Source organism: Chrysemys picta, chromosome 2 (assembly GCF_011386835.1).
Source record: "Chrysemys picta bellii isolate R12L10 chromosome 2, ASM1138683v2, whole genome shotgun sequence".
NCBI classification, from domain to species: domain Eukaryota; kingdom Metazoa; phylum Chordata; order Testudines; family Emydidae; genus Chrysemys; species Chrysemys picta.
In genome coordinates this window covers 178415422-178441814 of record NC_088792.1, presented here as the reverse complement: position 1 = coordinate 178441814, position 26393 = coordinate 178415422, and the positions used below count along the sequence as shown (strand labels likewise).

The window sequence follows — 26393 nt, the reverse complement described above, 5'->3', positions numbered from 1 at the left end:
TCGGCTAGGGGGTGGAGCTGAGGGGTTCGGAGTATGGGAGGGGCTCCGGGCTGAGGCAGGGGGTTGGAGTGTGGGAAGGGGCACGGGCTCTGGACTGGGGGTGCAGGTTCTGGGGTGGGGGCAGAAATAAGTGGCTCAGGGTTCAGGATGTGGCTCTGGGCTGGGGCAGGGGGTTGGGGTGTGTGGGAGGGTGAGGGTTCTGGCTGGAGGTGCAGGCTCTGGGGTGGGGCTGGGGATGAGGGGCTGGGGTGCAGGAATATGCTCTGGGATGGGATCGAGGGATTCGGAGGGGGAAATGGGCTGGGGCCAGGGGTTGGGGCGTGGGAGTGCGTCAGGGATGCAGGCGCGGGGTGGTGCTTACCTCTGTGTGCTGCCCTATCTGCAGGCGCTGCCCTTGCAGCTCCAATTGGCTGTGGTTCCCAGCCAATCAGAGCTGTGGAGCTGGCGCTTGGGGCAGGGGCAGTGTGTGGAGCCCCATGGCTGTCCCTACGCCTAGGAGCCAGAGTGGGGGACATACCTCTGCTTCCAGGAGCTGTGTGGAGCCACAGCAGGTAGGGAGCCTGCCTTAGCTCCACTGTGCCACGGACCGGATTTTTAACGACCTGGTCAGCGGTGCTGACTGGAGCCACCAGGGCATTCCGGTCAAAAACCGGACACCTGACAACCCTAGGTACACAAGACAAATTAGACTCTTGAAAGGGGTACAGTAATCTGGAAAGGCTGACAACAACTTCCCTAACTCATGGCAAGCTTGGGTCTCTAGAGCAGTGCTGGTAGCCAAATGGCTCATATTGCTTAGCTGGAAGAACAATCTGCCTCAACAACGTTGGCTCAACAATGTGGCTGACCTGACAGCTAAAGAGTGGGTAACATTTTGAAGATGGACCACAGACAAATTTGAAAAGATTTTGGCTAACTTTTTAGAAATCTGATTGATTCCTAGTAGATGGAAACTGAGATGACATTCTCCTTTCCCTTTTTTTCTGTTCTTTTACTTTTTGGTGAAAAAATTCTCTCTCTCTCTCTATTTATATGTGTGTGTATATACATATACATATACATATATACACACACACACACACACACACACACATTAAGTAATGGATGCTCAAACATTCCTGATTTTTTTTTTAATTCTGTTTTAAACTTAACTATGTTCAGTGATCATGAATGGCACTGGAATGGCAGTCTAGAATTTTCTGTATTTCTGCAGAGAATAAATACAGCATAGACAGTAGCACGGCAACTTCCTCATGCTGTCTTGCCCACATGCAGTTCTTTAGGCATCAGCTTTGCAGGTAAAATGGTAGCTCATTCTCCAGTGTGATCAAGGGCTTGTCTACAAAGGAAAGTTTACTGGCAGAACTATATTAGTATAATTATAATGCTATAGTTATGGCGGTGTAACTTCCCATGCGGACGCTTTTATTATGGAATAAGAGTGTCCACCCACACTGAGTTATACCATTACAACTATAGCAGTATAATTATACCACTATAGTTTTGCCGGTACATTTGTCCATGTAGATAAGACCTAAGATCCTGATATAGCACCCACCGAAATCAATGGAAAGACTCCCATTGACTTATATAGGCATTGGATCAAGGGTGCCAAATGTGTGGATGGTTTGTGTGACATGGATACACATCCAGTAAGAACTAGACTGAGACCACTATAGTTATTTCATATAGACCATTAATCTGTAGTTAGATGGGAACTATTTAACAATAATGAATTGAGCTAGATTTAAATTGGCAACCAACCATTATTAGGGCTAATATGTTCTATTACATTCATATATATTTATTTTAAAAGTTTTCCATAGAGATGGGCTTGCAACTTAACCCAAGATCAAACCTCCCCTTAACTTTGAAGGGTTCAGAATCTGAATCCAGATCTGAACATCACACCTGATCCCTATTGCTATAATGAGCTGACCCATATATCTCAAACATCCCAAAAGCCTTGGGATAGTCAAGATCTGAAAATCTGGGTCCCAGGTATATCTCTAATTGTGATAATTGTTCTATTACTAACCATAATACATTTTAATACAAATTATTATATTACAGTGCACCCAATCCAGATTAGCACCTCATTGTGAAGTCATTGTACATAACACATTAAAAGGCTGTCCTCTGTCCCCATGAAATTTAGTACGACACTGGCAAGGGAATTTATCTTGCCAATAAAGAAACCCTAACTCAGGTGAGAATCTGTCTAAATATTAGTATTAGTATACTCAAGAGAGACAAATAATCAAGCATTTTGGAATGCAATTTGTGTAACTGATTCAGTACAAAATAAGCGTCTGACCCTGCAAGCTGCTGAGAACCCCCAATTCCCATGCTGTCTATAGAGATTGAGGGCACTCGGTACCTTGCAGCACCAGGCCCGACAGCTGGACTATATTTTGAGATTGTTGGTTTTAATGTCAACCAAACCTTTAAGAAATGTGCATGTGTTTTGTGCAAATAGGCATTGGGACATACCAGTCAGCTCCTAAATATTTTGCACTTGACATTAAGATTTAATTATGCTGCAACTTGCAATTATCTTTCTTTCTGGCTGCTCTAAATCCCTGTTCTGCCTTACAGTTCTCCTTGGCTTCAGTGCTCTATTATTAGGGATGGACTTACCCGTGCTGTAAATCAGCTCAGACAGGACAGGCTGTGGTATTATTGTTATGCTTGCCCTTTGCCTGACCAGGGACCAGTAGAAGTTACATACATATAGTACTTAGAAAAGCTGGTTACAAAGGGTAGAAGGTAAGATATCACCTGTAGTGCACTATTTATGGTCCATGCACCACGATAAAATGGATCCCTATGGAGACAAAAGCAATCATATTCTGAGCTACTGTATCATTATCCATTGCAAGATTTTGGAGTAAATACTGGTTAAATTCTATTTGCTATCTACATTGCTAAATTTATTTGATATTTTACAGCAGAGTAGTTATAATTGCTTTCCTTTTTCTCCCTTTAACTTTGTACCATATTGAGCATTGCTCATTAATTTCCTTATACAACCAGACAGAGCAATTGTGGAAGCCCCTTTTCCCTGAAAAGGTTATGTGACTGTCCATGTATATAAATACCTGGATTTATTTACGTGTCTGCAGACTGAAATATAAAGCAGTGATTTTACCACCGGGGGGGATGGGGAACAGTGAAATTTCATTAACTTTCTGTTGGAGATAAAGGAAGTTACATTCCATGATTTATTTAATCAGTTTTTATGAAACAGAAAACATTCTGTTACATTGGCAGTCAGTCGCATATAGATTCAGGGGGAAAGCAGCATGACTTTCATTTCCATTATGTCAGCGCTGGGGCTGGTCGAACCCTTGAAAAAAATTCGCTGAATAAATTATTCAACAAAAACAGGAATATTTGCTGAATAATGTATGATCCAGACAGCACATTTTACCTCCCTCTGACAATATTCATAGATATTTAGCAGACCAGAAACATCCTAGTGAACGGAATGCATTTTCAAAAGACGACGACTTAGAGTGGCGACAGCTAAACTGAGCACAAATGTTACCAAGTGGTAACTCTCTCGGGAATGTATTTAGCGGTCACTGCTGTAAATTAAGGGGGGAAAGCATGTTTATACAAATACACATAATATTTGTATATCTACAACTGAAAGACAAAATAGTGGAATTCCAAATATTAGTAAACGGGAGATTTGCTATTGATTTCAATGTGTACTGGCTCGGGCCCGTTCTGCTGCATAGCTGTTCTAACTATGCACATATTACAGACTGATTTTTTCAGTATACATACACATGCATACATGCACACAGAATGGGTGTACCTAACATTTTCTGTGATAATATTTATCCCATTATGAACACTGTCCAATGTCCCTTGCTCAATATGTGGTCTAAACAAAATAAATGGAATAAGCGCCAATCTGTCAGTCATTCCAACTGTGTGCAGCAGGTGGCATTCCTTGAATAGTCTCAGTTATGCTGTGCATGCGCCTCTAGATGAGCCCATCCCAGGGACTCAACTTTTTACTGGGATAACATATTCCTGGAGATGGTGTGTGTGAGTTTAGGGACTGTGCTTAGACGAAGTTGGTTACTGTTATTCTTTAAATACATCTCATCCTTTACTGCCTGGTATTCTGGTGCTTTTATAGTTGTGAATAATATTAATAAATTATTTATATGTACAGGATAATTTACTGCTGGTAGATGCCAAATGTCTCTCACGTTTTCCTGGTCCTGCAATTGTGGTTACACAGGAAAAACCCCAACAGCTACTTCTTCCTCTCAAGCCACGTTCAGCTTTTCCATTTCTTCTCACCCCCACTGGAGTGGCTGAGCTGTTCTGTACATTTCTTTTGAACTGCGCTCAACCTGTGCACAGCTACTGCTACACCCTCCCCTCCTGAGCTACATTCTACTGCACCATGTGCCCCTCCATTTCTCCTATCAGGCTGGCTTCTGATTGGGGGAGAAATCAGTCACATGGAGTTTGAGTATTTTCTTGGTGTAACTGTTATGTACACCAGTTCTGCATCAGAGAGGTTCACAAATGACATCCAGTAAATTCCCTCTTGCGGAGATCTTAGCACAAACACCAATGTGTAGTTTCCAGAAAGCAACTTGGCTCCAAGAATTGACTGTAGTTAGGAAGATAAGGAAGACAGCAAATTCCCTTGCTGGTTACAACAGCGCCCCCCTAAAAAGAAACTGTATCACAAAACTAACAATACAGCATTTCTTCAAAGACTGAGTTGAGCCAGCACAGTAAGGAAAAGCATTTGTAAGACTATGTGTAGCAGCACCATCTGGTGATTCCTGCTTCTGTAGCAGATGACGGGAGGACAACTAATGTGACACCAATTTTTAAATAAGGCTCCAGAGGCAATCACAGAAATTACAGGCCAGTAAGTCTAACTTCAGTACCAGGCAAATTGGTTTAAACTATAGTAACAATAAGAATGATCAGACACATAGACTAATATAATATGCTGGGGAAGAGTCAACACAACTTTTGTAAAAGGAAAACATGCATCACCAATCTATTAGAATACTTTGAGGGACGTCAACAAACATGTGGACAAGGGTGATCCAGTTGAGACAGTGTACTTGGACGTTCAGAAAGCTTTTGACAAGGTCCTTCACCAAAGGCTCTTAAGCAAAGTATACAGTCATGGGATAAGAGGGAAGGTCCTCTCATGGAGCAGTAACTGGTTAAAAGACAGGAAACAAAGGGTAGGACTAAATGGCCAGTTTTCAGAATGGAGAGAGGTAAATAGTGGTGTCCCCAAGGAATCAGTACTGGCTCCAGTGCTGTTCAACATATTAATAAATGATCTGGATAAAGGGGGTAAACAGTGAGGTGGCAAAATTTGCAGACAATACAGAATCACTCAAGATAGTTAATTCCAAAGCAGACTGTGATCCAGAGGGATCTCACAAAACTGGGTGATGGAGCAACAACATGGCACATGAAATTCAACTTTGATAATGCAAAGTAATGCACATCGGAAAACATAACCCCAACTACATATACTCAAAATGATGGGATTTAAATTAGCTGTTACCACTCAGGAAAGAAATCTTGGAGTCATTGTGGATATTTCTCTGAGAACATCTGCTCAATGTGCAGCAGCAGTCAAAAAAGCTAACAATGTTAGGAACCATTAAGAAAGGGATAGATAATAAGACAGAAAATATCATAATACCGCTATATAAATTAACTGTTTGTCCACACCATTAATACTAGGTGCAGTTCTGGTCACCCCATCTCAAAAAGATACATTAGAAATGGAAATGGTACAGAGATGGGCAACAAAAATTATTAAGATGGAATAGATTCTATATGAGGAGAGATTAAAAAGACTAGGACTTCTCAACTTGGAAGAGAGCCAATATGATAGTGAAGGGATATGATAGAGGTCTACAAAATCATCATTGGTGTAGAGAAAGTGAATAAGGAAGTGTTATTTACTCCTTCACGTAACAAGAACCAGGGGTCACCCAATGAAATTAATAGGCAGCAGATTTAAAACAAACAAAGGGAAGTACTTCTTCACACAATGCAGAGTCAACCTGTGGAACTCATTACCAGTGGATGTTATGAAGGCCAAAACTATAACGGGGTTCAAAAAAGAATCAGATAAGTTCATGGAAGACAGGTCCATCAATGGCTATTAGCCAAGATGATCAGGGATGCAACCCCATGCTCTGGCATCCAGAGCCTCTGACTGTCAGAAACTGGGAATGGGCGACAGGGGATGGATCACTTGATGATTACCTCTTCTGTTCATTCCCTTTGAAGCCCCTGGTATTGGCTACTGTCAGAAGATTAGCTACTCAGCTAGATAGATCATTGGTCTGACCCGTATGGCCATTCTTATGTAATAATTATCTCCTGTCTTGCGTCAAGACAATGGCATCTAACTTTTTCAGCCTGAGGGCTAAACTGGCCTTTTTGAAATAATTTGTCTAAGGGCGCAATCAATACATTGGGGCAGATTCTCTGTCCTGTTCCACTCCCTTTGCACAATTTATATGGCAGAAAAGGAGTAGAAACCACGCACAACCCTCCCCCCCCCCCCCCCGCCTGCCGTGAGTTCCTAGCATGGGGAGAGCCCCTAAAGGGCACAGAGCAGGCATAGCCAGTCCCTATACCTCCTCCCTCCAGCTTCCAAGGAGGGGGAGTGGCTGGAGATCACTGTACTCTTCTATCCCCAGCTAACATATGGTTCCTTGGAGGCCACACCTAACGGTTGCAAGTTAGAGAAGCCATGAGGCTGCTATAACCTGCATCTAGGCTGGGGCAGAAAATTAAGGAGTCATATATGGTGGTTGTTTCTCAACTTCTCTTTTTCGCCTCCCCCCTGGCCACCCATTGAGTGTGTGTTAGGGCCTCCTTTTCCTTTTTAAATGTATATTTTATTTCCCTCCCCCCTCCAAAAAATAAGGGGAGAACAGAAAAAAAAGACAACACAAGCACTAAAGAGCAAAGGAATGGGAAGGGAGGGAAAGGAAAGGAAGAAAGAGACAGGCAGGGGAAAGGAGAGTGACATTTTGGTTTCCATTTGCTAGAATTTCCTCCTGGCTCAGGAAAATCCAGCTAAAATCTTACCCTGCTCCCCTTTGGGCTCCCACAGATTGACAGGGAAACAGGCAATGTCAGAACAGTCAGCAGGGCTGATTTACAAGGGAGGGGTTATGGGGAACGTGTCACATAACATGTTGAGTCTTTACCTGAGATGCTCTTCCTTTGGTGAGTTTCACCTTATTCCCTTGCATCCTCCTCCCACTGTCCATCTAGAAGCTTTCTCCTTTCTGTTTGTGGTTGCCTTGTTTTCTTCTTTGTCTGAAATGTGGGCACAGCAACTGACATTGTCATACACCTGAGTTCCCTGGAGAAGACAGTAAAATATTATCATGTATTAGTGATGACATACTACTAGAACATCCTACTTACTGAGAACCAAATTAGGCAAAAAGGCAGCTCACAGACATGTTAAGCTGCTAACGTGCTTCAGAACGGATATTGAACAAATGCAACAGGCAGGCCTTTATGCCAGGTTTGTGAGATATTTCCAGCACTCTGACCTAATCTCTGTCAGTATCTTCTCTGGGATACTTGTTATCCAGCATGACCTCAGCACCTTTCTTGGCATCTCCCTAGAGTTAGCTCAACATCACAACACCCATCAGAAGACTCCAAACTGGTGCTTCCCAACCACTTCCCTAATGTTTAACATTCTGCACGGTTGTGTGAGACAATCTAATGTGATTGTACTATATTGTGACAAGGCACTGTGTTAGAATGGAATAGATTTCCCAACGGCCCTCGAATCATTCATCTGCAGAGCTGTTCTACAGTAATCAGTCACTCTATATCATGATGTGTCACACCACATCACAGAATGTTAAACACTGAGACAGATGGGAAAGCATTTCAGTGTGGGTGTTTGTGTTTTGAGGACACTCCCATTGCTGTTCTCTATTTAGAGAAGTAACCAATACGTACATTCCCCTCAATTCACACACAAGTTAATGGGAGTTGAGAGCACTCAGAACAACTTTTAAAAGCAGGGCCCAAAGAGGTAAATACAAGTAGTTAATAGGAGATTATGTTATTCACTCAGGGCCACTTTCCGTGCTGCACCTCATGAGAGACATAGCACAAAAGATGCAGCAAGGGGGCAAATGTGGCCGTAAGCTACCATGGTGCTGCCCAAATGCTGGGCTACTCTGGGAGCCAGTGGAGTCCACAGCATAAGTTAGAGCAGCTCTGGACTCTACTCTGAATTTTCTGCAACTTTCTTACTCCCCCACTGCTGGAATTGCTTAAGTGCAGAATGGTCCGGCCCTTCCTCTGCCATCTCTAATACACACCTGTGCTGGGGTAACTACCCTGAGGCATGCTCCATCTATATGTTGCATGGACCAGCACAAGGGGCTGGAATCCAGCCCTCAATCTCCACAAGCTAGTTACCACGCAAGTTCATTAGCCTATTTACTAGTTTTTCAGTATGGTTGAGATGCTAGGGTTGGTGTTGTGTCAACAGCATTTGTTAGACCTCTAAGGAAATTAAGGCTTTGCAATGATCACAAAATAGAAAGTCTTTTGCCTTTTAATTAGTAATCCTATCAAACTTTTAATTCAAAGCAAACTAATCACAGAGAGGCAAAGGCAAGGTATGTAAAGTGGATTTCTGCATGACTGGACAAGCCTTCTTAGGGTGCAATTGGCAAGGTCTGTACGCATTAATAAAACAGCAAATATTTGAAACATTTGGGAAAAGTTAATCAGGCAAAAATACAGGATTTTTTTAAAAAACCATCTCTCTAATTTGCTTATAGTTGCTCATTAAGGCCAAGTCTGGTCCCACTGAACTCCGAGATTTTGCCATTAACTTTAGGAAGATTAGGATTTGGTCCTACATGCATATTTCTGCTCCTTCCACTGACTACTAAAAGTTTGATTCCTATATTAAATGCCTTGAGGAGCCTTAAGGGGCAGGTAGACTCATTCTCAATGGATACGATCTGTGATTTTCTTCTGATCTACACACAGGCAAAAAATAATAATAGTTAAAAATGAACATTTCAAGAGATACATTTCTGCAAAAGTAATTTTGCTATGGATACATCTTCCTGAGTAAATGCATCTCACCTTATTTCAGGTCACAGACTTCCTTATAGCCCTCTCATTTTAAAAAAGGATCTCTGTCAAACTCATATGTTGTACACATCTGTCTGCAGAAATCTGCACTCTTCTTCAATTCAGCACTTTCCTTTTCTTAGCAAGTCAATTCAGGAGTAACCTCTCAGAGCCCTTTGCCTGATGTTGAAACCTCATGTGTTTTGATTTGTATGTACTGATGTTTATTTTTATTTGTCTTTTCAGGCCCATTCATTTTTTTTATTAAAAGAAAAATCTTAAGCATAAAAAAGTGTGTTGGAGTGGAGAAAGAGGTGAACAGCTGTTGTTTTTAGTTCCTGAATGTCAACACTGGATTAGTTCACTGACTTTACTGCTCAAAGGTATAAGTCTACTCTCCATGTGCATGTTTAGCTGTCAGTAAGACAGTAAGATATGGCATTCATACATATACGTTGAAGGGTGAGTATACACCCCTCTGAGGCCTAGAGCCTACACTGTGGTTGAGGAGCACACAGCACAGCTTGGAAGGGGGTGGGTAAAGGCGATCTCTGCTTTTCTCCAATCCTGAGGTGGACGTGTGCCAGAAGAGTCCCCCTGCATAACTTTGAACAGCAAAAAGGTTCTTATTAAGAAATCTCCTGAAGACTTTGTGAGCGTTCACTAAAGAAAACCTGCTAAACGCACAATGGGTACAAGAGAAGGCCTATAACAAGGGGGCCTGGCTGCAAGTATTCAAACCAGGTGACCAGTCTCAGAATCCAAATTATTGGCCTGACGGCAGGGATCCTTTGAGGCAGTCAGGCAGGTGGGCCCCCATCAGCTGCTATGAGATCAGACATGGGCAGAAGAAGAAGAAGGAAAAAAAAAAAAAAAAAAAAAAAAAAAAAAAAAAGAGAGATCCAACTCTATCATCTCAATCTATTAAAAGCATGGAAAGACCAGGAGGGGCTCCTCATCACCCCGAATCCTTTTTTATGCTTAAGATTTTTCCTTTGGACTCAGAATTAGGACCCCAGGTGCCCATAGCACAAATTGCTGGGCCCATGTAGATGGGATAAGGTCTACAGACTGAACAAGAGACCCAGGAACTTTTTGATTCATTTCCCACCATATTCTCACTCCTATCAGGGCAGACCCATCTAACATTCCACCATATTGAAACAGCCACAGGACAACCGGTCAGGGAAACTCTGCGGCTGCTCCCTTGTAAAATGTGGGATACTGTGTGGGATGAACTCTGAGTCCTGTTGGTCCTGGGGGTGGTGGAAGAAATCACCTAGTCAAGGGAGAAGTCCCATTGTACTAGTGCCAAAGCAGGACAGCATGACCCATTTCTGCACTGATTTCCAAAAGTTCAATGCAACATCAAAATTCAGTGCCTACCTGATGCCGAGAGTGAACTATTAGAATGGTCCGGAGCTGCCAGATATATATCCACTTAAGACCTCACAAAAGGTTACTGGCAAATACTGTTGACGCCAGACTCCTAGGAGAGGACAATCTTTTCCATGCCCTTTGGCTTGTATCAATTCAGGAGCATGCCTTCTGGTTTCCATGGGACAACGGAGACTTTCTAGAGGCTAATGGACTGGATACATCAACTGCAAGGGCAGTATTCAGCCAACTACCTGGATGATATCATTATCTACAGTCCAGATTGGGAGAGCCACGTAAAGCAGCTTGCAGCAGTGCTCCAGGTCCTCACAGATGTCGGCCTAACACCTAATCTGGAGAAATATAAAATAGGGAACTGCAAAGTCATGTATTTGGGTGTGACGGTCCACGCTCCTGGGGTCAGGACAGCGTGGACTATCAGTCACAGTCCATAAAGCAGCCCTTCAGTGCAGGGCAGCGTGGCCTAGCGGCCAGAGTCTGTAGTGCCCCCTTGGGTGCAGGGCAGCGCGGCCTAGCGGCCAGAGTCTGTAGCACCCCCTTTGGTGCAGGGCAGTGTGGCCTAGCGGCCATAGTCTAAAGTGCTGGGGAGTGGCTGCCCCAGTAGGGGGGCCTGGGCCCACCCAACTCCACCAGGCCCCGACCCAGGGCCCTAACAGTGGCGTAGCTGCGTGCCACTGATTCAGCGGGGGGTTCCTGCCAAAACACGCTGAGTTTCCCTGGGTGGGAGGTACCACTCTGACACCCTCCCTGGGTCACTTCCTACCTGAGTCTGTGATAAGGTTTCCCATGAGATGTCGATTCCCCTGTGCTCGGCAGGTCCAGTCATCTCCAGGGTCTCCTCCAGTCGCTGGGGTGCAGGCGGGCTGTGGACGGCTGCGATTCCCAGTGTATTCAAAGGCTATGGCTGGCCCTCCACAGGAGCTTCTCTGGCAGGTCCTTCCCCTGTGGCCTCCAGCCCAGAATGAGCCAGTCTCCCTCCCTTTATACTGCTAGAGCACTTGGAGAATGCCCAGTCTTGCCAGGGAGGCGGGACTTCCGCTGTCAACATCTGGGGCTTAACCCAGTCTGGGTTAGTGCGGGGTAAGCTGACCCCATCACTCCCCCCGCTTAAGAAGGACCCCCGGAGGCGGTCCATCTTGCCTTCCGCCTCTCCCTGTCTAGAAAAGAAATCTGCGTTAGCGTGAGCCTTACCCGGATGATGAAACTCACGGAAGTCATATGGTTGGAGTGACAGGTATCAGCGCATGATTCGGGGGGTTGCGTCTTTCATGCTGTTTATCCATCTGAGGGGGCAGGGCCGGCTCTAGCATTTCTGCCGCCCCAAGGAAAAAAAAAAAAAAAAGCCGCGATCGGCAGCAGCAGTTCAGTGGCAGGTCCTTCGCTCCTAGAGGGAGTGAGGGACCTGCCGCCCCCTAATTGCCCCAGGTGCTGTCCCTCTCCCTTGGCCGCCCCAAGCACCTGCTTGTTAAGCTGGTGCCTGGAGCCGGCCCTGTGAGGGGGGCATGGTCAGTGATCAATTTGAAGGTGTTCCCCAGTAAATAACAGCGCAGGGCGTCTATAGCCCATTTCACAGCCAGGGCCTCTTTCTCTATCGTTGAGTAGTGTTCTCGAGGAAATAGTTTGCGACTCAAGTACAGTACTGGGTGTTCCTCCCCCTCCCATTCTTGGGAGAGCACGACCCCTAAGCCTACCTCTGAAGCGTCCGTTTGGAGTATGAACTCTTTTGTAAAATCGGGGTGCCGCAGGACCGGTTCCTACATGAGCTGTTCTTTCAGGATCCCGAAGGCCTTGCTACATGGATCGGACCACTGTACCTGTCGCGGCTGAGAATTCTTCGTCAGGTCTGACAGGGGAGCAGCTATGTACGCAAAGTCTGGTAAAAAACGGCGATAGTACCCAGCCAGTCCCAAAAACTGGCGCACCTGCTTCTTTGTTTTGGGTGCGGGTGTATCCATAAGGACTTGCACCTTATTGATTTGGGGGTGCAATTTCCCTCCCCATACAATGTACCCGAGGTAGGTCACCTCTTCCTGTCCGAGATGGCATTTTGCCAGGTTGGCGGTGAGTCCAGCTGCTCTGAGGGCCTGGAGTACCCCCGTGAGGTGTCTGAGGTGGTCCTTCCAGTTGTTACTGTAGACCACAATGTCGTCTATATACGCCACTGCGTATCGGTCGTGAGGTAGCAAGAGCTTATTCATCAGCTGCTGCAAAGTTACTGCGGCCCCCCCGTGTAACCGAACGGCATGGTTACAAAATGGAAGAGACCGAATGGTGTTGGGAAGACCGTTTTTTCCTGGGAATTTGGTGAAGGAGGATTTGCCAGTACCCTTTGGTTAAATCTACGGTTGACAAATACCTCACTCCCCCGTGTCTTTCTAAGAGTTCTTCCACCCGTGGCATTGGGTACGCGTCGAACCGTGAAATAGCGTTCACCTTCCAGAAATCGATACAGAATCGGGGGGTCCCGTCGGGTTTTGGGACCAAAACGATTGGACTGCGCCATTCACTCTTCGACTCCTTGACCATGCCCATTTCCAGCATCGTATCCAATTCCTGTCATACTGTGGCCCACATCTTCCGGGGCAGTGGTCGATGGTTATCTCTCACCTTCTGGCTGGGCGTCGTCGCGATATGATGGATCATAAGATTGGTTCGTCCCGGGCATGTTGATAGCACGTCGGGGAAATCCTTTATGAGCTGCGATATTTGTTCCCGTTGTGCTGTGGTGAGGCCGGTCCCCAGTGTAGCTGGCCTTGGGTCTAGGGGTTCCTCAGCTAGCCATTTCCTCTAGAAAAAATGTACTCCATCATAGAGAAGGATGCACTGGCGGTAAAGTGGGCACTACACTAGTATTGTTGGGAAAATCCTTTTTTTTTGGACAGAGACCACATTCCACTCAGGTGGCAGCGTATGCTAAAAGGCACTAACCCAGGAAAAATGTACTGGTACCTGTCATTGTAGTCTTATAGTTGCCAGGTGCCTCACCAGACCTGCAGGAAACACCAGAACACTGATTTTGTTTACATGAGAAATTGGCGCTCCCAATCCCAATGGATATACCCCTGTGCCGGTCCTGAGGGAGATGGTAAGTGACAGGGTATATAAACCCCACAGTAGCATGGAAGGGGTAAGGAGCTGCTTTGGGCTGGAGTGACTCCACCCCTCTGCACCTGCAAATCATGCCAGCACTGGAGGAGGAATTCAAAGGAGAGAACTCCACTCAGGTGGGGGCAACTCTGGGGAGGAAATAGGCTGTTGAACCGTCAGCAGATTCTCTGGCCTCACAGAAGGAGACTCGCCGGGCCACCCAAACCCCGCCCCTCCCCCCCCCCCCCCCAAGTGCCGCACCGGCCAAACCCCTGGAGCGCCGGGCCGCGCCGCCCAACCCCACCCCCACCCCCCAGCGCCGTGCCACCGAAACACCCCCCACATTGCCCGGCCAAAACACCACAAAAAAACCACCACCACCAAAAACAAAACAAAAAAAACCCACACATTGTCCGCCCCTTCTAAGATGCCGACCAAGCACGTGCTTGGGGCAGCTGGTGCCTGGAGCTGGCCCTGCTAGGCACCTATGTTTCTGCCTCTGAGCATACTGCTGCCTCCCTCTAGGCACCTAGCTCCCATCTAATGCAACTCATGAACCATATCATGATAGATGGATGATAGACTCAGCAGCCTAAGACTATGTCTATACTATAAGCTAGGGCTGAAAGTCCATCAGGGCCAGTGCAACCACTAGGCGAACTAGGCAGTGGCCTAGGGCGGCAAGTGATTGGGGGCACCCAGGGCCATCCTCAGGCGTAGGCAGCTGGGTAGGGCACCTGAAAACTTGGGCACCACTGGGTCTTAGTGTCCACCCAACTGGTTTTCCTATCCCTGTTCTGACCCTTCCTGCAGGCTCTGAGTCTTCCTGGGAAGGGGATCTAGTAGTTAAAAGAGAAACAGTCTCCAGCCTGCCAGACCTATTAGCACAACACTGAAACTGTTAAAGAGCCATTCAAGGGGTAATTAAGACATTTAACAGACATTTGCCCATCCCCAGGTATCTACTGTCAATTTCTGAATGTACTGACAAAAACAGTTGTGCATGACTGTCATATTTACTCAGGACATGTCAGTCTACAGGACCTTAGTTTAAAATTTGCTTTAAAAATATTTCACTAGTGAGTTGGTGAAGATTACAAAATCACATCTCTAAAAAATCCTTGCATAGATTTTTTAGATGCACAATCATCTTTAGCCTTAAATGCGTGGATCTTCAGACATATGGTTTTTTAAATAAATTCTTCAAAAGACCACTCTTATCTAAAATACACATTTTAATTACTATAGTAAAAAAAGAAAAAAAAGAAAGCTGCTGCTAAAGTCTTCCTGTCCTTTCTGTCCATCCATTTCTCCCTTCTCCCCCTCTTCACCCCTCCCCCCCATTGAAGGAAGCAACACCCCTTTGCTTCTAGATAGCAGGACAAAGAGTTTCCCTTTCTTTACTTCTGTCTATCTGATGAACTAGTTTTAAGCAAAATCAGTACCTTAGTAAGATATAAAATCCTTTGTTATGCCTAAAATCTTTGGAAACATATTTTTTAAAGTTGGTGAAATTTCATAAACATGTGTATTATGGAGATCACACACAGTAAATTAGTGTTCCCTTTTTCTAAAATCAATGAACATTGTTATGAACACACTAAACCTCTGTGACTGATTAATTTAAAATAACGTCTGTTTCAGTGAGTTAAATATATAGTAATCTGGAATGATTATTTTATGAAGGTGTTGACGTCACTAGGCCTCACCCTAGGTAACTTGGGAGGGTGGAAGGCCACTAAGTGTCAATGAAGCTTCCTGCACTAGGCCTAAGTGAACCAAACTCTATCCTTCCATGTTTAAACTCTAATCAACCTCAAAAGCCAGGTGCAATTGGAATACGTAAGCAACCAGTTATCTGTGTGCAACCCCCTGCTCAAGCAGTAATAATGAGGCCTACATGTTTCTGGCTGAAGGGAAAAAGGACAAGATAACGGTTTAAAGAAGTTACTAACAAGCTAGGCTTATAGCTGCCAAGAATGACTTAACTATTACCAGGGACGGGAGGGGTAGGGGGAGGAATGGGGGGGAGAAAGGGAGGGCTAGAGGGGAAAGGGGGGGGGGGGGTGAGGCTTAACTGCAAAATGTATAAAAGAAGAAAAACTGTTCCTGTTAATGTGCTTGATTTGAGACTTGCCAGTCTCCTTGCACCGCTTTGGGATCCCAAATAAACTTTGTTTGCTTCTCCCCCTGGTGTGTTTATTGGCGCGAAGCACACCGGGCAACGAACCCGCTGTTGCTTTGCCTCGGGCACTCTGTGCTGGCAACAGTTTTGGCGCCCAACGTGGGGCTCGAGGCTGAAATTTAGCCTTGCCCGGACCCCTCTCAGAGGTCGACAGATTGCGGTGACGACCGACGCCCAGCGCGCACCGGTGACTTTACCGGGGGCCTCGGCGAAGACGTGGTTTGGTCGACCCCGGAGGGCACAACGGTGCAACGCGCTCGAGTAGTGGAGAAGCATCTGTGGGCGACGGTGGGGAACCGGACCCGTGGATAGGGCGACGGTGCAGAACCGGACCCTTGGATAAGGTAGGAACAGTCCAGTGGGGACTTTATCTGTCTTGACCTGGGGACGCCCAGTGTCTACCTGTTATGACCTGGGGACGCCCAGTGTCTCCCTATGGGGCAGGGACAGAGTATGGCAGGCAGGGTAAGGTGTACACCCTTGGAATGCATTCTGGTGAACTGGAAAGTGTTTGGATCGGATCCGTTGGTTAAAAGTAAACTGAAAAGGTTCTGTACAGTAGACTGGCCTCAATATCAGCTAGAGGACAAGGAAAGGTGGCCACCGGAAGGATCACTTAATTATAATACGATCCTTCAATTACTTCTGTTTTGTCAGCAAACGGGTAAATGGAATGAACATATGTATGTACAGTTGTTTATGTTGCTAAGAGATAGGTTAGATATTTTGCAAAAGTGTAATTTGACTCCGACAGGTTCGGTAGTAGCTATTGTTAGTCCCCAGAACCCCCCCACAGCTGTAATGGCAGGTCCGGTGTCCCCTTCGGCTATCACACCCCCACCATATAAAGACAAAGTGTCTCAGGTCCCAGAGATTGCCCCCTCGGTGGAATTTTATCCGTTGATCACTGAGACTGTGGTGTCCAGACATGGCTCAGATAGGAATCAGGCCACTACTATGCAGGTTTACACCCATGTGCCTTTTAACCCAGTGGACCTAGCAGCCTTTAAGGCACAGGCAGGGGAATTCTCTACGAACCCAAGCAAGTCTATCTCGGTCTTTGAAGGGTGCCTGGCTAGCTGTAAGCCTGACTGGGATGATTGTAATGTCCTTATGCGGACCCTGCTGTCTGAGGTGGAGCGTAATCAGGTTGTGTCTAAAGAAAAGGAAAAGAGGCAAGCGAAAATGATGGTCGCAGCAGTACAGGCCAGTGGCAGGGGAAAATTCCAGGAAGGTGGAAGGGGCCGGGGAATGAGAGGACATGGACGTGGGCGCCCTGGCTCACAGGAAAGGCGTCTGGGTCGCAACCAGTGTGCCAGATGCCGGAAGGGGGGACATTGGAAAAATGAGTGCTCCGAAAGGGAAGGTACCCCTATGATGGCAGCGGAGGATCAAGAATAGGGGTGTCAGGGAAGATGGACTATCCTGCCCCCGGAACTCCGAGTAAACATGAGGGTGGGAGACTTGGACATCAACTTTTGAAACAAGGAGACTGAGTCTACGTAAGGTCCATCAACGAAAAACTGCTTTGGCTCCACACTGGAAAGGCCCTTTCCAAGTCCTGTTAACCACCAACACCGCTGTGAAGTACCAAGGACTGCCCACCTGGACCCAGGCTTCTCACTGTAAAAAGACCCCTCCACCTCGGGAGGACTCTCCGACTGATGATAAGCCTATTTAAAGACAGGGTGATGTGCTAGTAACCTCTCCCCTGTATGATGCTGAACCACACTGTTTCAGGAAAAGAGAAGAAGGAACACTTGCTTCACTGAAACCACAAAGTCCAGGAATTCCTGACTACAAAAGACATTAAGAACTGACCCTGGTGAAGAAACAAAGAATTATACGCTGGCAGGGAGGCTCTTACACCCCTGGCCTCCCAGGTACAGGCTGAATGTCTAGTCTGCCAAAAGAACAACCCTCGAGCTGGAGTGTCAGTGCCACCAGCCACTCTGGAACTTACCCCAGGCCCGGGGCTGGTTTGGCAAATAGACTTTACTGAGTTCCTCCTGACCCAAGGATTCAAATACCTTTTCATCTTGGTGGATCGATTCAGCGGATGGCCTGAAGCCTTCCCATGCCATAACAACACTGCCAAAACGGTGGCTCTGAAATTTGTCAAGGAGATCATTCCCCGCTTCGGACTCCCCCAGTGGATGGAATCTGACAACGGAATACACTTCACATTCCAAGTTGTTCAAAAGATATCAAATGCCCTGCAAATCCCCTGGAAGCTCCACACTCCATGGCGACTGCAGGCCAGTGGAGTAGTGGAACGCACAAATCAAACACTTAAGCGGCACCTCTCAAAGGTGTGACAAGAGGCTTCCCTTAAGTGGCCTGATGCTCTACCCCTTGTTTTGCTCCACATGCGCGCTCTCCCAAAGGGCAGGTTAGGGCTCAGTCCCTTCGAGATTATGTTTGGAAGGGCATGGCCTATGAACGGTACACCGGTTCTGGCAGGGGAGTGGGAAATGGGGTGTGGCTTTTTATCTCAGTACATGTGCTCTCTGTCTGCTGTTCTCTGTTCTCTCCACAGGTATACCAGAGATTTGCAGCCTCTCCTGCTGGATGCCCCTGTCCATTCCTTGCAGCCAGGCAATTCCGTTCTCGTTCGGACCTGGAAGGACGAGCCTCTCCAAGAGAAGTGGAAGGGACCCCACACCGTCCTGCTGGTCTCCCACACAGCAGCAAAGGTCAAGGGACACAAGAACTGGATTCATCACTCCCGTCTGAAGGCAGTGCCCGCTCCTGAACAGTGGACCGTCCAGCCTACGGAAAAGGACTACCAGCGATGACCTGGGACTTAAACTGTTATTCAAAAAAACAATAAGATCTGCTGGGAATGGCCTGTGGTCTCTTTGGACAGTCGCAGCGCACTCCCCGTGAAAACTCTAAGCGTTGGTTGTGTTTACTCTCACAGGGCCGGCCTAACCTGGTGGCCTGGTCCTTTTGTTTTTAATCTGCCTACTATTGGTAATTGATATTTTGTGGGTATTTGGGGAATTGTAATTGTTAGGCCCTAGGGTCACCTGCCCAGCATGAGTTCAGGTCCAGGGTCTGCCACAGTGGTACTCTTTGCCATAGGGACACTCCTTTCGTTACCTCCTGTTTCCCCCCAGGCACATGTGGGATGGAAAGGGATCCCTACTAACTTGGAAACAAACACATATGAGTCCTTGAAGGTTTGCTTTGCCCAAGAGTTTAACCTCTCTAACTGCTGAGTATGCTCCCAAATCCCGCACCACGCAGCACGGTTACCCTGAGGGGTAGTTCCCCAAAATTGGTCAGATATCTGTTGGGGATGGTTCAGTAGGGGGAAGAAATACCTCGGGTACCCCCTTGTCACAAAACTGTACCATTGAATCCCAGTATGCATTAAGGGACAACCCCTGGCGGCCCCAGGCAGCGTTAATCTTTGTATGTCACCTCAGAGCCCATTAAGGAAGGAGACAGGTTGGGTATGATCCTCCTCCCATCCTATGGGGTGGAACGGCTAACCCAATTTTATCGCAGGCTCTCTGTGTTTCTCACCAAGTATGCCAATAAGACCTTAGCCATAAAAAAAACTCAGAGCTATACCAGCTCCGGTTGCTGTCCCTGCAAAACAGACAGGCCTTAGATTATGTTTTAGCCTCCCAGGGCGGGGTGTGTGCCCTTATTGGGAATGAATGTTGTACTTATGTCCCGGAAAACTCACAGGACATTAACAAGCACGTCCTGTCGGCCAAACAGGCTTTCAAGCAGTGGAAGGCCCAGGAAAGGAAACCCACAGTTTTCGATTCCCTTTGAAGTTGGTTGCCCAACCTAGGAGGACTTGGGGGTGGCCTTGTGCGTCTCCTCCTCACTGGTGTGGTACTGTGCCTGGTCACCCTCCTCCTAATTGCTTGTTTTAAAAAGCTCCTCCGTAAGCTTTGTGCCCCCCGTTCCTCAAAAATCCCGGCATACCCTCTCATTGAAAACCCCAGCTTCATAGCACTTAATCATATCTTGTCCACAGAATATGAGAAAACTCAGCCAAAAGCTTGTTGAGTATTCTCAAAGGAGGGAGTTGTTGACGTCACTAGGCCTCACCCTAGGTAACTTGGGAGGGTGGAAGGCCACTAAGTGTCAATGAAGCTTCCTGCACTAGGCCTAAGTGAACCAAACTCTATCCTTCCATGTTTAAACTCTAATCAACCTCAAAAGCCAGGTGCAATTGGAATACGTAAGCAACCAGTTATCTGTGTGCAACCCCCTGCTCAAGCAGTAATAATGAGGCCTACATGTTTCTGGCTGAAGGGAAAAAGGACAAGATAACGGTTTAAAGAAGTTACTAACAAGCTAGGCTTATAGCTGCCAAGAATGACTTAACTATTACCAGGGACGGGAGGGGTAGGGGGAGGAATGGGGGGGAGAAAGGGAGGGCTAGAGGGGAAAGGGGGGGGGGTGAGGCTTAACTGCAAAATGTATAAAAGAAGAAAAACTGTTCCTGTTAATGTGCTTGATTTGAGACTTGCCAGTCTCCTTGCACCGCTTTGGGATCCCAAATAAACTTTGTTTGCTTCTCCCCCTGGTGTGTTTATTGGCGCGAAGCACACCGGGCAACGAACCCGCTGTTGCTTTGCCTCGGGCACTCTGTGCTGGCAACAAAGGCTTAAGAGTATATTTAAAATATAAAATCAGTTTTACATTTTCTTAATCAGTATTTCTAAACAGAGAAGAGCTGCATCATGTTTCCATAATATTTAATGTTGTATTCAGCAAGACAGCTGACTTACCCTTACTACAAAGTTTTTGCAAATAAATGTCTAACAAACTTCAGGGCATATGAAAAAACCTGTGACTGATATTTTTTATTCCCAAATTTAGTGCTTTTAATTAGGTACCTTCTGCATGTCCATTCTGTGTGAGGGAAATGGTACAGGAGTCTCTGTGACTCTCCGCCACCGTAAGGCGGTCCAGGCGTCTTGTTATTCTTTCTGCCTTGTCCCTCCGCCTCCGCCCCTGCCGGGCTGCAAGCTCAGGCTGCCATCGGGCATAGGGGAACGAGTTTAATAATATTGCATAGGGCCCCGTAAATCCTAAGGATGGCCCTGGGGACGCCAAAAAACGGTGCCCTGGCTCGGCAGGGAGGAGCCGCCTTACGGAGGCACCGGAGAGCCAGAGCGTCGGCTTGCTGGGGCAGTGAGCCCCAGCCATGGAGGAGGCAGTGCAGAGCAGGGGGGCAGGAGCCCTGCAAAGGCGGCGGTGCCGCTAGCGGGGAGCAGCTGTGCCCCCCCCTCTCCTGCCCAAGACTGCGGTCTGGTGCCCCCCCCAGGCGGCTCTTGCAGGCTGCAGCAGATGCATGCGGGCAGAGGCCCCTGTGTGCTCCCCAACTCTCCTCTCACCACGCTCGGGCTCTGCAGCTCCCGGGCATGTGAGCCTCCGCTGGGGAATGGGGCCCTGAGCCTGCTCCGGGAGGGGCAGCGGCGGCTCACACTGCTGGGAGCCGCAGAGCCCAAGCGCGGCGAGAGGGAATCGGGGGGGGGGGGGGGCCGCACATGGGCCTCTGCCCACATGCATCTGCTGCAGGAGCCCCCAGAAGGCAGCTCCTCCCTGCCGAGCTGCTTCAGCGGCCCAAGCCCGGCAAAGCCAGTGAGTAGACTCGAGGCGGGGGCAGCTGGGGTGGGGTGGGGAGGGCTCGCGGGGGGGCTATGCACCCTCCAGGGGAGTTCAGGGGGCGGGAAAGGGAGAACCTGGTCTGGGGAGCAGCCCCTGGGCACGGCTGGCCCCTGGGGTCTATAAAGGCTCGTTGGGATTTGCCCCTCAATGAACCAATGTTATGGGGGGGGGGGGGCGCGCAAGGTGGAAGTTTCGCCTAGGGCGCAAAATATCCTTGCACCAACCCTGGAGTCCAGTGCTTACACACACATTTGCACTAGCTCAATCAGAGCTTGCACGAGTCAAAATCACAGTGTAGCCATGTAGCAGTGAGTAGAAATAGCAGTGTAATATGGGCAGCAGCTGAGTACATACCTATCATTTGTAGGAGGATTTGTACTCAGTACAGCTCTGCCATGTGTCTGCTGCTGCTCCTTGTGCTACCACAGCTACACTGCTATTCATACTCATGCTAGCTGTCACGGGGCTAGTGCAAGTATGTGGATGTAAGCAGGGTCTGAATGAATGCTTCCCTGACAGCTAACTGGGAGGGGAAAGACTATGGGTATGTTTATGTAAATACAGTTTGCTTCTGCTCTGTTTACATATTCATCATTTACAGCTGTGTCAAAGGATCAACTCTGGCTGGTGTTGGGTACAAATGACCTTAGTACTGAATACAGGGGTAGTGAAATATGATTACCAATATTGTAATTATTGTAGGAATACAGGAAAGCAGGACTGTGCTTAGTCTTTCCCAAATGAGGGGGGACACCCTCAGTTGAAAGAACATCATTAAGCAGGGGCTTGAATGTCAGAGCTCTATGAAAATAGGGGGTGAGAACAGGAGTTCTGGTGTCTGGGTTAGGTGGCTGTACACTGCTCCCCTTTCTCTGTAGACTGGCTTGACCTGTTCTTCAAAGAATAGAGCTAAATAAGCTTCCTTAGGAGCCCTTTTTGTTATTTAATTGTTCAATCAGAGCTGAAACCAGTTGTGGTAGAACTGTGTTTCTGCCCTGCCTGCTAAGAGCTAAAATCACTGAGAGCTGAAATCACTTGAGAGGGGGTAATGTTTCTGCCCAGCCTGCAAAAGAGCTGAAAGTCACTGAGAGACTGACGTGCAGCGGGTATGATGAGTGGCCAGTGGGGCAGTGGCTGTGGAGGGGCGCAGCAAGAGCGGTGAGCGGGTGGCCAGTGAAGGGAGTAAGATGCCTTTTTACCCCCCACCCAGGGTGGGAGGTGAACTCTGCAGATGCACCCCTGAACTGTGGGTCTGCATGGACCAAGGATAGCAACAGAGTGGGGTGCAGAGAAGGGTCAGTCTCTTCTGATGAAATTGTTCCACTGTGCAAAAATAATTAGAGAGTCACTGGAGCAGGCAGACTAGATCCAAGGTCTTCCACCTCCTGAATGAATGCCCTAACCACCAGGCTATAGGTCTTTTTACAGGAGATTGATAGAGAAGACCACCCACTATATTTTATATAAGCAGGAAGCTATTTCCTCAAGAAAATATATACTCCATCATAGAGAAGGAAGCACTGGTGGTAAAATGGGCCATGTGGACTATTTGCTGGGAAACCTCTTTGCTTGGGTGCACTGTCTAACAGTCATTTGGGCCAGAATGAAACAGAATGACTGTGTTGCCTGGCAGCCCTCTTGCTCCAATATCTCTATTTATTCACAGTTGAACAGCTTCAACAGGAAAGACAGTGGGAGCCCCACAGCAGAACAGCCCATGGTCAAATGATTAGAGCATTCACCTGAGAGGTGGCAGAGCCCTGTTCTCCCCCTCAGGGGACTTTAAACCAGGGGTCTCCCCTATCCCAGGTGAATACCCTAATCACTGGGCTGAAGAGTTACAAGGGAGGTCCTTGTCCTTTTCCTCTCCCCAGCTTCTTACTAAAATGGCTCAACTCCAGGAGAGGGTTCAAAGCTGATAACTGCTAGCAGAAATAGGTGTCTCCCTGCAGCCTGAACCTAGGTGCCTATCTCCAAGTGGGTGTGGGGCTTAGTACACACCCCTCTGGTCAGTATGTCCCATTAGCCACCTTAGGTGGCTCCCTGCCTAGCACTCTGGCTTCTGTGAATTGCAGTCTAAGGGTACACCACAATTCTACATCTGCGGCTGGCCTGTGCCAGCTGACTCGGGCTTGTGGGTCTCAGGCTAAGGGCTGTTCAATTGCAGTGTAGGCATTTGGGCTTGGGCTGTACCCTGAGCTCCGGGACCCTCCCACCTCACAGGGTCCTGCATCCTGAGCCCAAACATCTACACCACAATTAAATAGCTCCTTAGCCCCGTGAGCCTGCATCAGCTAGCACAGGCCAGCTGCGTTTTTTAAAATGCAGTGTAGACATACCCTCGAGGTGCCTGTCTCTCCCCATTCACAGTATAGGGAGTGTAGGCACCTAACCTAGGGCTTGTGAATTGCAGTGGTTTTCTAGGCATCTAACTTGGTTTGTGCAGTCAGGTCTCACAGTCTAAACAGACGCAGGGTGGGAGGGAAGGCAGAAGATCAGACTGGCGGAGAGACTTGCTCAAGATTACACAGCAGATCTGCTGCAGAACTGGGAAAAGAACCCCGGTTTTATTCCTCTTGCATCAGTGCCCGATGCGCTAGACCTCATCCCAATACTAAAACAACACACTTTGCCCTTTTCCTGGACTCACAACCCCCAGATCGGGTTAGATCGGCACCTAACAGTCCTCCAGAAGTGAGGCTGTATCTGCTGTGTGTTGCCCCACCTAGTCCTACAGCACAGCCTGTGCCAGTGTTAATGTTGGCATAATCCTACAACAAATCTCAATGAATTAGGCCTCCTCTGTTGTATATACAATTCTCAGAATGATGCCAAAATTAATTATAATACTAATGATACCACCTTGCTCTTATATAGAGTTTTTGTCAGTAGAGCTCAAGGCACTTTACAAAGGGGGTTAAGCTTCATTATCCCCATTTTATAGAAAGGGAAACAGAGGCACAGAGCAGCAAAGTGACTTGTCTAAGGTTCACCCAGCAGCACAATGGCAGAGCCAGGAAGAGAACCCAGTTCTTTTGAGCTCCAGGCCAGTGCTCTATCCACTAGGGATCCTTTACACATAGATGGAAGTAAGCAAGAAATAAAGTCACATCCATGCCAATCCCATTACAAAAAGAAAGAAAAAAGGACAAGAGTGGAGGCAAAGAAGAATTAACTTCAAGCTTTAAAGAAGGTGATAATAAAAATTCTTGGAATTCTATCACACTGGCTTTAAACATTAACTAATTCCCACAACACTCATGTGATATAGGTTAGCAATTCTTATCCCAATTATAGATGGGGAAACAGATTATACATGCTACCACTCTAGGGGCCTTGCATATACCAAGACATTTTTGTCATTGTTTGCCGCCGCTGGTATCACAGTTTTAGCTCAACCAGTCAGAGCAACAGAGGGAGGGCTAGAATACACAAAGTGCTGGTGTTTTATACACCATGTTTTGTAGAGCTATTTTTGAACCGGGTGAGACAGCATGAAGGTCAACAATTGGTGGCTGCCGAAAGGTCTGTGACAGAATAGCTCCAGAAACAAGTTCTCAGGAAAATAATCCAGGGCCCTTGGCAAATCAGGCAAGAACATCACCTGCATGGAAAAGCTGTAGTTATCACACTGAATGGAGGTACTCAGCTGGGAGGTGTCAGCCAGGCTGAATAATGGTCTCAATCTCTCAACTGCAGAAAAGGGCTAATAAGAATGGAAACAAATGAGAGGACAGAGAAAACACCAGAGTGAGTGTAATAGGTTGTGTCTATGGAGCTAGCTCTGAAACCTTACAAGTCAGGCGTGCATTTGTGTGGACTTAAGGAAACTAAAATGAAGTCATGAAGAGACAGCAAGAGAAATGCTGCTTATTCTACTTGACATCATCTCAAAGCGGACATGGGTTTCTTTCAAGTTCCCACACATAGTGAGTATGCATATCGATCAATGCCCATAGTATCTCCTGAATGAGGCAGTTCCAAATGTTTGCTCTTTGATAGTGTCATAGGGCAGCCTCCTACATGCCCTCTTATGGCTTCTGGGTGGCCCTGAAGGCAGCCCCTGCCTCAGTTTCCCCTTCAATAATACACAAATCCTCTTGTTCATTGACCTCATTCTCTGGTGCTGATTGATTAAATTAACCAGACATTCAAAATAAAGGTTTCAGATCCCTCCTCAACTTCATCAATTTATCCTTCACTCCCAGGCTTTTTCCTGCCTATAGTCTCACTTGCCCAACAGACTCTACTCACTCCCAGCAACCTCTCTGCAACTTCCTGCTGCTCTTTATAGGGGAATCAACTGATCCCTGCTCAAGTGTGCCTCATTAACAACAAGGGTTGGCTGGCCCCAGCCCTCTAGCCTTCAAGGGTATGTCAACACTGCCCACACGAGCAAGCCTGCCAGCCCAAGTCGGCAGACTCTCAAAACAGCTGTGCAGGCAGCACTTTGAAGTTGCGGATTTGGCTGGAGCTCAGGCTCTGAAGCCCAGGGAGGGGGTATGCTTCAAAGCCCAAGCTCCAGTCAGAGCCTCAACTTCAAGCTCTGTCTGTGCAGCTGTTTTGAGATTGCTAAAGTGAGTCCTGCTAGCCAGAGTCTGTAGACCCCGTTGAGGCTCGCTGCCGGAGGCTGTATAGACATACCCTAAGTGGGAAGCCACCATGTCACAGGTAGGTTTCACCAGCCCTGCAGGGATCTTTCAGTGCCACAGCACCAAGTCCGACAAAGGAACAGAATGATATTTGGCTGACATCCATGCATGTGACACATCCAAGACAGAGTACAGTGCTAGGTTAGAGGAAGAGCTCCAAGACAGAACCAGGCAAACACCTCAAAAAAACTGAAAAACTTCATGTTTTTAAACAAATTTGCTTTCCATGTTGATTCTAGAAAAGGAATTTACTAGCAGAACTGGTAGGTACTCTGTCC

The 26393-nt window shown here is 47.2% G+C and overlaps 1 protein-coding gene and 1 long non-coding RNA gene across 2 annotated transcripts in view; one reads left to right on the top strand and one right to left on the bottom strand.

Moving 5' to 3' along the window:
* HIVEP1 (HIVEP zinc finger 1) overlaps positions 1–11664 on the bottom strand; it is a 240716-nt gene extending 229052 nt beyond the window's left edge. Inside the window, exons 1-3 of the mRNA XM_065584976.1 lie at positions 11312–11664; positions 10537–10880; positions 7239–7396 (exon numbers count right to left, since the gene is read on the bottom strand). The gene's annotated coding sequence lies outside the window, so the exon portion shown is untranslated. The remainder of the gene's footprint in view (positions 1–7238; positions 7397–10536; positions 10881–11311) is intronic.
* The window catches only part of LOC135981634 (uncharacterized), a 69653-nt gene that overhangs the window by 19359 nt on the left and 23901 nt on the right, over positions 1–26393 (top strand). The window lies entirely within an intron of this gene.